Consider the following 13,009-nt stretch of genomic DNA (forward strand, 5'->3'; position numbering starts at 1 on the left):
TTGGAGCTTGCTTTACAAAACTAAGAAAGAAAATATTGGTAGAGCTAATAAATTTCTGAGGGAATCAGCGAATAGTATTCTGAAAGGCCTGAAACATTTGATGGTTTATGGATAACTTTGTATTTTATCTCTCAAAACATCATCCAAGTTGAGCACTAAAGTGTAGTGTTCTCCATAATGAGTGCTGTGATCTGGGAGCTCCTGTGGGACACCAGCCTCACGTCAAGTTATCCATGGAAAGAGCTGCTAATCCAGGGGATCTGATGTGCTCTCTGCAAGGCCAGCAGATGTGTCTCTCTCACTTAGGGAGAAAATAACTGGTTGTAGCAACAGCAAGAAAGCAACCAGCTCTATGCAAGTACCTGGTCACTCCTTTTATTTTAAATGCCCTCATTTCTTTTAAAAAAAATCGAGGATGATCAGAATTGAGAGATACAGCTTATGATAATGGCTATCTTTCCGTCAGGCTGTGTTCATTATAATTTTCCAGCAGCCCAACCTCTCTTTAGATGTTGTGGGAGCCAGTTCCTCCTACAGGAGAAGGGTGCTCAGGAGGGATTTTTGAAACACAGAGAGCAGAAACCAGGAGTGTGAGAACTGAGGCCCAGGTTCCATGCCACCAAGTCCCCAGATTCTAATAGTAAAACAAGTAGAGAAAAAATGAAACAGGTGTTGAGCTGAATGAAGATATGGGAGGCTCCAGTTCATCTCCTTTCCACGGGCTATGGACAGACAGACACTTGCAGTGCTGGATGCCAGGTGGGTTTCCATCACTGCCCCCACACATGGCAGAACTTGCATGTGACAAACCTGTTTTGTTTTCTCTGTTCTGGGCTGCAGGAAAAACCATGCTCTGGTTTTTGGGAGCCTTTCCTGGTGATGCCTTAACTCTTTATCTCAGATAAAGTTTGCAGTGTGTCCTGCTGTGACCAGCCCCTGTGAATTGGTGGTGAACTTCATGTAGAAAGGAGAATTTTGCTTTAGGGTGCTCAGCTGTTCATTGTGTTCATGTGAACTGCTGGCTCTGGTGCTCATTTTAACAGCCTGGCCTTGAACACTGCCAGGGATGAATGTCTTTTTTGCCCCAGAGACAAGTAAAAGTGAGGAACTGAAAAATAAAATATTTTTATTTATTCCATCAGATGGGAAACAGAGGCAGAGAAGGATTAAGTGAGTTGCATACAGGCAGACTATGGCAGAGCATGGGATAAATCACAGATGTCTGACTCCCAGTTTAGTGCCTTAACCACAAAATCACACCTTCCTTACATCAGAGCATCCTTTGTCACCACAAGCTGAGGGTCACAAGTGGTGGGGACAGAAGAGCTGGAGGTTACAGGAGTAAGAACATACATTTAGGTAAATTGACTTCCCAATAAGACCATTCAGGATATCAGTGTTTTCACCTGAATGTGAAAGGTTCTGCATTCTCACTGTCAGTCCCTTGGGTCTCTGTATAATTCCTTTGAAAAGCCAAAGCAGGAGAGTTACAAGAAAAATAACATTCATTAAAAAAAGCAATAATAATAGAGCTACAGTACAAGAAGGAGGTGAAATTAAGTCTGGATTTGTAGCCTGCAAATGGCTGTGTGAATGCTAAAACATTAACTCTGTTGTTTAGCTCAGATAAAATTGTTTTGGTGCCAGTAGAAAATACCTTTCTTTGGGAAAGTCTTCTGGGCTCTAATTTGGAAATTCCAAAAGGCTCATATGTATCCAGTTGTGCACTTGTAAAGAGGTGAGAGACCTGCCAATAAGTGATTTACAGTATGTTTTCCCATGTTTTACATTTTGGTAATTTCATGTTGCAACTCAATACCTAATAATGTAAAATCCAGCTCCTCCAACCAAGCCAGGAATGAACTCATGGAGGAGTGTCCCACAGGGAAGGGCATATTCTACATTTCGTGTCCCTGTGCCAGCACCGGAGATGCAAAAACATCTCCATGGAGATTTGTCTTGCAAGGCCAACATCCAGAACTGAGAAGGTTGGCTGAATTCACCTCTTGCTACTGACTGACAGCAATTCCCAAGGCTCAGACATCAGCACAGAGCCTGCTGAGGTCGGGATGCTGAACCTTGGGCTCAGATGTGCTTTTAGATGAAGCTACCCATGAACCACAACTCAAGAGAAACCTGATGGAAATTTGGAGAAATGCACAATTCCTATGTCAGCATGATCTGGAAAGCACAGATCCAGGTCTGAATCATGAGGTGGGATGTGAATTGACATCTGGGGCTGAATATCCCTGAGATGATGGATCTGCCCAGTGACTTGTGAGACTTGCCGTGCTGTGAGACAGGAGATCCTGTTTCAGGCACACCTTTTCTTTTAAGGTGCACAAAGTGGCAAAAAAAAAAAAAAAAAAAAAAAAAAAAAGGGCCAGGGAAAATGTGCTGGAGTGGAAAGCTTGGTGTGTATTGGTGAAAAGCAATGTTGTGAGGTGGTTTGGTTATGCCAGATAAAGCATCTTCAAAAACAGCAGCAGTAGAGACCTCCGGGTCAACTACACAGAGACATAAAAAGGATTGCAAGCAAAAGCAGAATCTGAGCTCAAATCCTGACACATTTTAACTATAGGGGTGACTAATAATTAACAAGAACTGTGGAGATGAGTGGGGGATTTTTAATCTCTGATCTTTTTAATCAGGCTGTGTATCATACTGAAAAAATGGTTTACTTGAGCACAAGGCATTGAAGTTACAGCAAGAGGAGGGGAGGGTCATCTTTGAAGGTCTGTGTTAGGCAAATTTCTTGTTCTGGTCTTAGACTGTGTGGACTTAGTCCTCATTCTGAAGTCGAACAGACATAAACCAGAAGTTTCTTATCAAAATCTGTATGTGAAGGATGTAATTTCTCTGCCTTTCATGCTCTCTGAAATTCTCCAATACTCTGTCTCTTCTGCTGTCCAACTTTCCTGAGTTTGTCCAAAATACTGAGGCCGCTGAAGATGATGACTTTTTTGGGACACCAAATGTATTGCTTTCAGGACAGAACCAAAATGAGAATAACTAGATTTTTGGCAAATTTTTTTGAAACACGGCAAAACGGTTTTGGTAAAACATTTTTGGCTGCTAGGATAAGAACTGCATGACTTCAATGTTTCAGCAAGGAGAGAAAACAAGTCAGATAAGGGGTATTACTCTGAGTCTGCCACAACCTTATTGCAACATCATCTGTTTGACCAGTCCAACCTGAATTGAGACAAATTCCTCAAAGCACAGGAATTTGCACTAGTTCCAGGGTTTCCAGCCAGCCTGAGTTAAGACTATAAAGAAAGAAAGAAAATAAGGAAAGACCTGGAGCTATGATTAAATTTATCCTTCAAGGGGCAGATTGTTTTCAATGACTGCTAAATATTTTTCTTTATCTGGGGAAATTTCCAATCAGCCTCTGGCCCTTCCAGATCCTGACATGGCTTGTGCTGTTGCCATAGTTCTGTCATGCTGGAAGCAGCCATCATATGAATGTAAAATTTGGCTGGCTTTCCCAAGCTGTTGAGTGCTGTAGCCCCCCTGTGTGACAGCACTGTGCCAAGAAGCTGCCCTGGCAATCTGGAATACAAAAGCATTAGCAGACAGCACTTGTTCATCAGGTTCTGTTTACATCTCTCAGAGAACATTTTAGGCAGGTTCATATCATTTATGCCTGTTTTGCAGGGGGCAAATCCAAATTCCAGTGACTCGTCCAAGGCTGTATTGCAAATCAGAGAGAAAGAGAGACTGAGATTTATCAGCTCCTATATTCAGTAGTTTTTGGCTTAGCCATATCAGACAGTTACACAGCCTAATGTAAACTCCTTAAACTACTCCTTGCTACTTCTGGTTCATCCCTACAGTGATGTTGCTGTTCCCCTTCCCTCTCTGTCACCCAGAGAATTCCCATCCCATTAAACAACAATCTGACATTGCCAACGAGCTCAAGCACAGGTGACAATGGAGCAGAGGTCATTTTGGGATACATTTATCATACAAGGTGGGTGCTCAGTCTCCAGAACCCTCCATCTCCAGGTCCCTGATTTGGAGCTACAATGCAGATGAAGCCTCTGCTCTGCTGAAGGCTCTGGCTATGCAGTTAAAAAAGCAGGTTGGGTTGAATGTGTTCTGCATCCTTATGTCCATCCTCTTCCTGTTAGAGAGTTCAACAGGGTGGCAATGGCAAAATTTTACTCACAGGGCCTTGCTCATGAGCTATGATGGACTGTGTAATCATCCTAAACAATGCAGGTGCTCTTGGCAGGATTTGGATCTCAGTGTTCTATTGACAATGAACTGTTTGCTTCGTTGGGATACACCTTGCCTGTTTGACTCTGTGAAATAAGCACTACAACACTGCCTCTTTCCCATTTTTCCTGTCTTTTCAACTGCCTTGTCAAGCCCTCTGGAGGAAGGGTCTCCCAGCCACCAGGTTTACACGCAACACTCAGCTGTGGTTTCATCTGCCTCCTGTGGCAGGTGCTGTCAGAGGATGTTTCTATCCCAGCAGCTGAACACCAGAAGGGGAATTAAGCAATTCCACCTTGGACTCCAGGAGCTCTCAGTGGAGTTCAGTATCTGGGCAGAGCTTACTCAGCAAAGGAGTTTAAAATTGCATTTTGGCTAAGAAAGCAAATCCTTCAGCGTCAATTGGAAAATTGTATTTTTGATTTATTTTGTTTAGATAAGGGTTAAGACGACCAATTCAGAGCCCCTTTATGCTGTGATGTGGGTGGAAGTTTGTTCAGACACTGAGATAGACCAGTTGCTCCCTTCCCTTCCCCTCACCACTTCACCCCCACAACTTGCCCTCACTGTGTTTTTCTGGAACATATGGGCCTAATTCAGGCTGAAGACTAAAAAAAGTTTGCAGAGTGCTGGTTAAAAATTATGGCTTCTTATAATGAAATCTTTGTCAATGGAAACTTGAAATAGCAGCTTGGCTTGTGACTTATGGGGAGTCTGATGATGGAAATCAATTAATCATCCTGTTTCCCAAAATCTGAACAGGAGGGCACACTTGAATCAGAAAGGGGCTCCAGTTTATGAGCTGCTTGGACAGCTTCAAGACTTTCATTGAAAACCCCAGGAGCGTGAGTGGGAACAAATACATTCAGACTGAAAGTTTTTCTTAGGAAAGAAGGACGGCAATAGAGATCATCTGTTGAGGAACATTTGGTTTTGTTTGGTGGGGCTTTTGTTGCTCAAGAGGTGAGCACTTTGCAATCTTGACCAAAAGGGTTTTAATTTTTAATAGAGGCCCAGGGGGTAATTTTATTGAGATCTGCTAATTCTTACCAGGGGATAGTCAGCAGGGAGCTGGGCATTGGCTTTGCCTGAGCTGGGCAAAGCTCAGCTTGGTGAGGCACAGCACCAAAAGGAGTGGCAAAAACCATGGGGTCTCCCTCTTGAGATGTCAGATGTCTGGGACCTTGGCAGGGCACAGAGCAAATTTATGTGAGGTCCAGGTCCAGGCTGGAGTCCACCATTTCGTGGCCTGGGGCCATGATTATACAGTTCCACATGTGCTCATTAAAAGAAACCAGACCATAATTAGAGCATTGCATGTAATGAATTCTCTGGTTCAAAGGGTGAACAAGAGTGTTGGGGGGACAATGGCACTGGTTTGGAAAGGACCAAATTTGGAAGAGGGAGGATCTGTCTGGTTGTCTTAAAATGTTTTGTTTGACCTGAAATGACATGTTTTGCCTTTTCTGGAATTGCTTAACCCCCCCTTTCTTTATGTATAGGAACATGGAAAATTTAGTTCAAATAATTAAAAAAAATTAGCCATCCACACACCCTGAAACAGCAAAACAAGAAACCATGTAATAGATACTCCCAAAGCTATTTTATTAACATCCCATTTATATTTCATATTCTATCATGCCATAGGAAGGGATAGTCACCCATATGATTATGCTGTGAAAGTCCAAACTAATTTGAAGCAAATGCATTAATCTTTTTCAGAATATCTGAATATTTTTAGCTGCTGCAGAGGAGTTCAGCCCCCCTAGCTTTGCTTTTAAGGGAAACAGCTTGCCCAAGTGCCACACTTATTTGAAAGAAACAAGGCATGTCACTGGGGCAGTCAAGAGAAGGAAGGTACAAGGAGCTAGAGGAGTGCTGGAGCAAAGGACCCTGAGGAAATCTCACCATTTGGCACAAGGAGGATTTCCTTTGTCATCCTGCTTGCTTCCTGCCAGTGTGTTGGCTTTAATGAATAATGGAAGATAATAATTTTGGGTTTTGCCTGGAGTGGAAACAACTGACAAAGCGTTTAATGGAAGCTGACAGTTAAGTACCCAGCCACAGCAGTAAAGTGTCAGACAAAGCATATGAAAATAAACAGCCCAAATGAAAGCTATTTCTGAGCAGATTGCTGGCACACTTTCCCAACCCCAGGCAGGTTATCTGAGATGGTAATTGCTGCCAAAAAATTCCTCCTCGTCCTTTTTTTCCTTTTTAAATACCTTATGAGACTTACCTCAAGGGACCAGAGAGCATATTTATGGATATGCTTAACTTCAAAATAAGCAAAATCAATACCAGAAAAAGCAGAGCTGTTTTACAGACCTTATACTAAGCTTGTTTGCATGTTTAAAAAAGTTAGTTGCCTCATAGCAGCTCAAATATAGTATTTGTTTATACATACATATATATATTTATATATGTATTTATGTATTTAAGAGGTAGAGACTGGGGTTAGCTAGAAACCTGAAGGAAGCTACAGTGCCCAGTTGTCAGTGCCTTTCTGTAAGAGACTTGGCCAAAACGTTCTGGGGACATGATGAACTACTCCAGAAGGGTCAGCATGAGCTGCAGAGCCAAGGTTCCCATCCAGTATTTCTGCACTAAAACCTTGCCATCATGAACTGTGCTTTTGATGTCTTTTTTGCCCACTGTGCATGTCAGTTCTGCTTGTGTTGCTTTCAATCTTGCAGAACAGTTAATCAAAGCTGATGCAGGTTATTGAGTGTTGCCTCATGTTTAAAAATAGGTTCACTGGCTTTGTGGCCAGCAGGGACTTCTCTGTTCATCTTGTCTGACCTCCTGCATATAACACAAGCACGGGGTAAGTACTATTATAGAGGGCTAGTGTACACAGTGCCTTCATTTATTAGCTTTCTACCTTATTTATTAGTTCACTTGTGAAAGCAGGTGACTGAGAGTCAGCATTCCTGGTCCCATTCTTGGCCAAAATGATTGTAAAATGGTTATAATAATATTTCTCTATCTGTGATGCTTACTGATTCCTGAACTGAAAATGCAACAAGCTTTTGGCAACTTAACAGTTACTGAAAAGGATAATCCCGTTACAGCAAAAATAATAATCTAAATACCATTACCATTCCCCTCCCCAAATCCAGGCTTAAACAAAGATTAAAAAAATACTTGAAATTCTGAGATCTTGGCTGCATTAAACCTTTAAAATGCTGGATTAGGCATTTTCCATTTCCAAGCTTGGCTCTGACACCACATCCTTGTGTTGATTGGTGTGATTCATCTGCAGATACCAGAACTACATAATTCATCACAGATCTTACTACAGATATAATTACACTAAATCCTTTGGCCTGAGCAGTGTGAAGCCTTCTCTAAGGTAAGCACAAAAGGTGGTGCTGCTCTGGTGTGGTTTGAAGGTGGCAGGTACATGTTTTGAGGTGACATCTGCAATGGGAAAACCCAACTGCTGTGGAATAGATGAAGACAGAGAAGAAGCAAATTGTGGCATCACTGTCTTGAGGAAAGCTGCCTGTGTTGGTTGGTGGGCTGAAAGTGAGAGGTTGGACTTGGTTTCCCAGCCATGTATAAGCCATCTCTATTTTTCCTATTTGCATTTGAAATTAACACACAACATGAAATTGAAGGTCTCTGGGTCACTGTAAAAATATTGGGGACAAATGGGTCCAGAGCTCTGGGCACTAGAGGAATATAAACTCTGTTTTTATCTCTGTAAATTGATTTTCCAGTGTGATATTCTATGTTTTATCGCATTTACTTTATGATAGGCTGGTCTTTGAAAGCTTCACTTTTAGCTATTTTTGTGGGGAGTTTCCTAAAGGAGAAGGTTTTAATAAACCCAGTCCTGTCCATACCTGATCACCCTCAACTCACTCTGGAGATCCACTGCATACAAAAGACTTCTGCAGAAGTTAAAGCTAGTAAAGATAAAGGTCTGAAAGGACAGCAAGATAATTTAACCTGAGTTTTGGATTAAATGAAGCCTTTGAATTCTATCCAGATCTCCTGAACTGAGCGCAGTATATTGTGCTGCAGGAAGACACCCTCTTCTTCTTTGAAGACATTAAGAGATGGAGAATCCACCACTTCCCTTTTCAGGTTTGTTCCAGTGGTTAACCACAACATCCCTGTTAGAAATGTGTACCTCATTTCTAAGTAGAAATTCCCTGGCTTTCAGGTCTTGTGCTTTCTCATTTTTAACTACAAAGCCTGGTAGTATCTGCTATTTCTTCACTCATAGGTATTAATGATTAATAGCACATTAATCATCTCTTTCACTCTCCTTGTCACCGAGCTCAGCAGCCTGGGCTGCTGGGGTGGAATTCACTCTGAGTGGATTGGCTTTTTGCTGTTTAATGCTGAAGGCATCTCTGGGTTTGTCTTGGAGTTTCTTCAAAGCTCCAGGCACATGTAAGCTCAGGAATGCCTGTTCTGGCACCTGGCACCATGCCAGCAGTGGGAATTCTGGAGAAGGCCAGTACAATTAAAGATGAGCTCAGTGCCCACCTTTGGCACAGGAGTTTTAAGAGGTTAAACACATACCATGAAAATTGAGAACCTGGATGCTGGTCCTGAGGGGATGAAGCCTCTCTGTAGAGATGCATTGGGCTGTGGAGGTGTTGAAGAATAAATGTTCCTCTTTTGAATGAATAACAGGAGGAGCATGGTTTGGCAGACAGCAAGCAGAGCAGACTGTGCTAAGCACATACTGACACTTCCCCAGGTTGTTCTTCCAAAATCGAACAATTTATGGTTCAGGAGATTGCTCTCTTTTTCTTTTTAGTAATGCAGATGGGATTCCTTTTCCATGAATTTGTCCAGTCTCTCCTTGATTTGAATTTTCAGCATCTTCAACATCCTCTTGGCAAGTCCTACATGTTGTGTTACTGAAAAAAAAATCGTTCTTTTTGAACTTGCCAATTGCTAAATTTGATAGTCCATAATTTTTGCATCAGAATAGATGGGGAACAATGAATCATACGATTTTCTCCCCATCATTCATCTTACACAACTGTAGAAATCTCCCCTTTTGATTTTCTTTGTGGACAAGTTTTTCTTTTGGAAAATATTGTGTCATCAGCAAATGTGAGTGCTTCACTTATAATTTCAATAACATTTACAAATTTGTTGCCATCACATGTCTCCATGGCACTCACTGGTTACAGTCCTCCCAGTGGAAATTACTACAATTTCTTCCTACCCATTATCCATTCCTCCTGCCATTATCTATACAAGGACCTTTGATTATTTTCCTAAATGCCCTGGGCTGACAAGGGCCTCAGGTTCTCACTCTCTGCTATTGCTTGCCCAGAGCAGAACTGAGCAGTTGTGCCTTACATTTCCCCTGGGGCTCTATGCTGAAAGGGGGAACACTTCAGCAGAGCCAAATGCTGTAATTCCTGATGTCACTGGTGAAAAGGCCCTCAGACTGGATGACTCTGCAGGTGCTCAGTGGTGACATGTAGCTCTTTCCCTCCCAACCATTTGTGGAGTTCAGGCCATGATGACATTCACCATCACTCTGCCCAGGAGCAAAACACCTGCAGCTCCTGTAGGCAGGGTCCTAATGAAGCCTTTACCTGGGACAGGAGACAGCCCCCATTTGAAAACATGGTCTCTATTCCTTGTTCCTGAACATTTGCATTCCCATTCAGCTCATTTTGAACATTTTCCCTGAACCTAACCTGATTTATTATGTGAGTTGTTCATCATACTTCTGTTTTCTCTTAGTTTACCTTGCACTGATCCTCAAACTCATTTTCTTAGCAGTGATGCAAAATATATTTCCAAAGCTCACGGACAGAAATGCTGAATGTACCAAACCTTGGAGCCCTCCCTTAGAGCCTCAGTGGGTCCCCCAACAGACTGAGGGGTCCCCATTAATGACCCATTTCACCCAGTCCCAAACTCACTCTCTTTACCCTCCACTGATATTGTATTGTGCTAATCTTAAATCAGGATTTCAGTCCTGTACCCTCAGAAACACACACAGCCTAGCTCTGCTTTGTCACTGTTTTTTTTCTGCCTAATTTCAATTCTTCTCTCTGCCTGTGTTGCATGAAACTCTTGCAGTTCTTACCCAAAGTCAGTATTCTCCTATCCTTCCCCACAGTGGTGACACACACTTTGATGGAGCTGGATCTTATTTTCACTCACATCCCTTTATAATGTGCAAGATTTGACATTGATGCCTGCAGGAAGGATACTACTACTAAAAGGGTTCATACTACTAAAAAAGGAAAAAAAAAATGCTGCGGTGTAATAAATGCACATCAGGTCTGAGGCTTTTCTGCTTCAGTTTTTTTTTACAGCCAAGTGAGTCAGAGACATGGGAACTACTAACTTTTTTCACTAAGGAGCATTGTTAGTGACCTGCACAAAAAGCCAGAAAAGTGTTATTACTTGAAATGTAAAATTAGAGAAAAAAAATTCTCTCTTTCTCATTTCCCTGAACTGGACCACATGCTTCCCTGGAGGAAAATCAGTGTTGGAGAAAAGGTTGACTGCAAAATTTTCTGTTAATCTGAATATTCCTCTCTTGCTCTGAGCTGCAGGATGCAGGCACAGACCTGTCCCATCTGCTCTGGAGTGATCTGTGCCAGCTGCAAGGAGGATCCTGCTGGAGATGATGGATGGCCCAGCTTGTGTCCCTTCCTGCTGTGGGATTGCACTGGTGGGACAGGGTGTAGCAGAGCACAAGCCCTGTCCAGGAGCAGCCTGGTGCATCCAGAGGGGTCACGCTGACTGGGACCCTGTGGTGGCACCAGTTCCACTGGTGGGGCGTGACCACAGCTCTGACAGCTGCTCCTGAGCTTTGGGAGCCCTCCTTGATGTTGGGCATGTTGTGGCCTGACAAGCCTTCTGATTCCTAGATTTATGCCAGATTTCTTCTTCAAGTGCAGAGTGCCAAGGACGATCTCACAAGTGTTAAATCTGGTCCTGGCACTCATACCTGAAGAGATGAAAGCACCCCTGGGAGAGCATCCCTTTCATTTTTGCTCAGTCCTTATTACATACATGGCTCTGATACATTCCCCCTCTCCTACTCTCTGTCTCTCACCATATGTTAAAGATTTTTGGGAATGTACCTTTTTTGCAGCATCTCTTCTAGATTTTAACACAGTCCTGATGCATTTACCATAAATCTCTGGAAATACAGTACAAAATCTGTTGGAATCAGGACCTCGTTGGAAGCAAGTTTTACACATGTGCATCATCTTCCTTGTCTGGGTGCAAGAGCTGTATGATTAACTGGATTAAAAGAAAATTTTTCTATACCCAATGTCAGCAAAATTCTTGACTGAAGATATTTTTACTCTAACAAGCCCTCAGTTTCTACTGTATTCAGTATAAAGGAGGATCACAGCAAGGAGCAGACTGGAAGAAATGTGCTAATTTGAAAAATCTGGAGGCTTTTATCTATGGGGAAAAAAGGTTTCTATGATGGTGATAGGAAAAATAGAGAAAATTTTTGTGAAGATTTTTGTTTCTATGAAAGTCTTTATCTGCTTTGCACGAGTTCCATCACCTAGCAAATATTTGTCAGCAGCTTTCTCCCGTTTGCAGTTTTATTTTAAATCTCTCATTTCCCCTTTACAAACTCTACCCTCTGGCTCTGAAATCCACAACATTTTGTCACCTTTTCTGGTTGTGTCCTGTGGAGTGATGGGTTTATGTTGTGGCCCCAGCAGAAGAGAAATCCTAACACAAGTTGCACGGCATAGGAATGTGTCCTGCAAAGGTTCCTGGGAGCAAGAGAGGGGGCGGGGGAGGAGGAGGACATCAGACTTAACATCCTAATAACTCCTGTTTTTTCTGGTTTTGGTCCAAAGCAGTGCCCAGGGAGCCCCACTGTCCTGTTAATCCAGGGCACAGGAGAGACAGAACTGGGCAGTGAGACAGAGATTCACTTCAGTTCATTCTCTGCACAATTTCCAGTTCTTAGCACTCTTCCAAGGAAGTCTGCCTGGCAGGCGTGCTTAGTCAGGACAGACAGGAATACACACAGATTTCTAGCATGAGATAATGAGGTTTTCTGGTTTGTTCTCAGTTTTCTTTCTAATAATCCATTGTGCTTTATCAGCCTCTTTGATGATTGTTGAGCACTGGGTTAATGTTTTCAGAGTATTAGCCACAAACCCCATTTTCCCTGTGAACAGTCATAGCTAATTAAGAATATTGTGACATACATACAAATAGGGTTATTTTTAGCCCATAGTCTTTGCATCTATCAACACTGGATTTCTTTCAGTGCCATGATATCTCATCAACAACAAGTATCACTCAGTGTCATGAGATCCTAATGAGATCCTATAATCTCCAACCTCTGTTATCTCATGAGTCACTGTTTCCCAGATTTCATGAATATGTTGAACAACACTCATCTGTGTGGAACTTCATGTGACCTCTCTCTATTACATAAACTGACTCTTAGTTCTGGTTTTACTCAGTTATTAAGATGAGATCCCAGTTTCTTTTTTTAAGCCTTTTGTAATATAAATACACCAAATAAACCAGTCTTAATATCACACTATTTCCTTCAAAATGCTCACCAACATACATGTAATATGACTTCCTTATGAATATCAGCCTCATGGCTGGGAAATTATGAGAAGAACAAAATTATAAGAAAGAAGTTCTACATTTCTCAATATATCCCTCTTACTCGTGGCTTTGGGGTCAGTGCAAGCACCTCCTTACCAAGCAGACTTGGGCATCACAGCTTAAACCTGTTAAAATTTGAGATGTGACAGAGTAAAGTTAAAAAGTAAAAACAACATATTAAAAA

The sequence above is a fragment of the Serinus canaria genome, chromosome 3 (assembly GCF_022539315.1).
Source record: "Serinus canaria isolate serCan28SL12 chromosome 3, serCan2020, whole genome shotgun sequence".
Classification (NCBI taxonomy): domain Eukaryota; kingdom Metazoa; phylum Chordata; class Aves; order Passeriformes; family Fringillidae; genus Serinus; species Serinus canaria.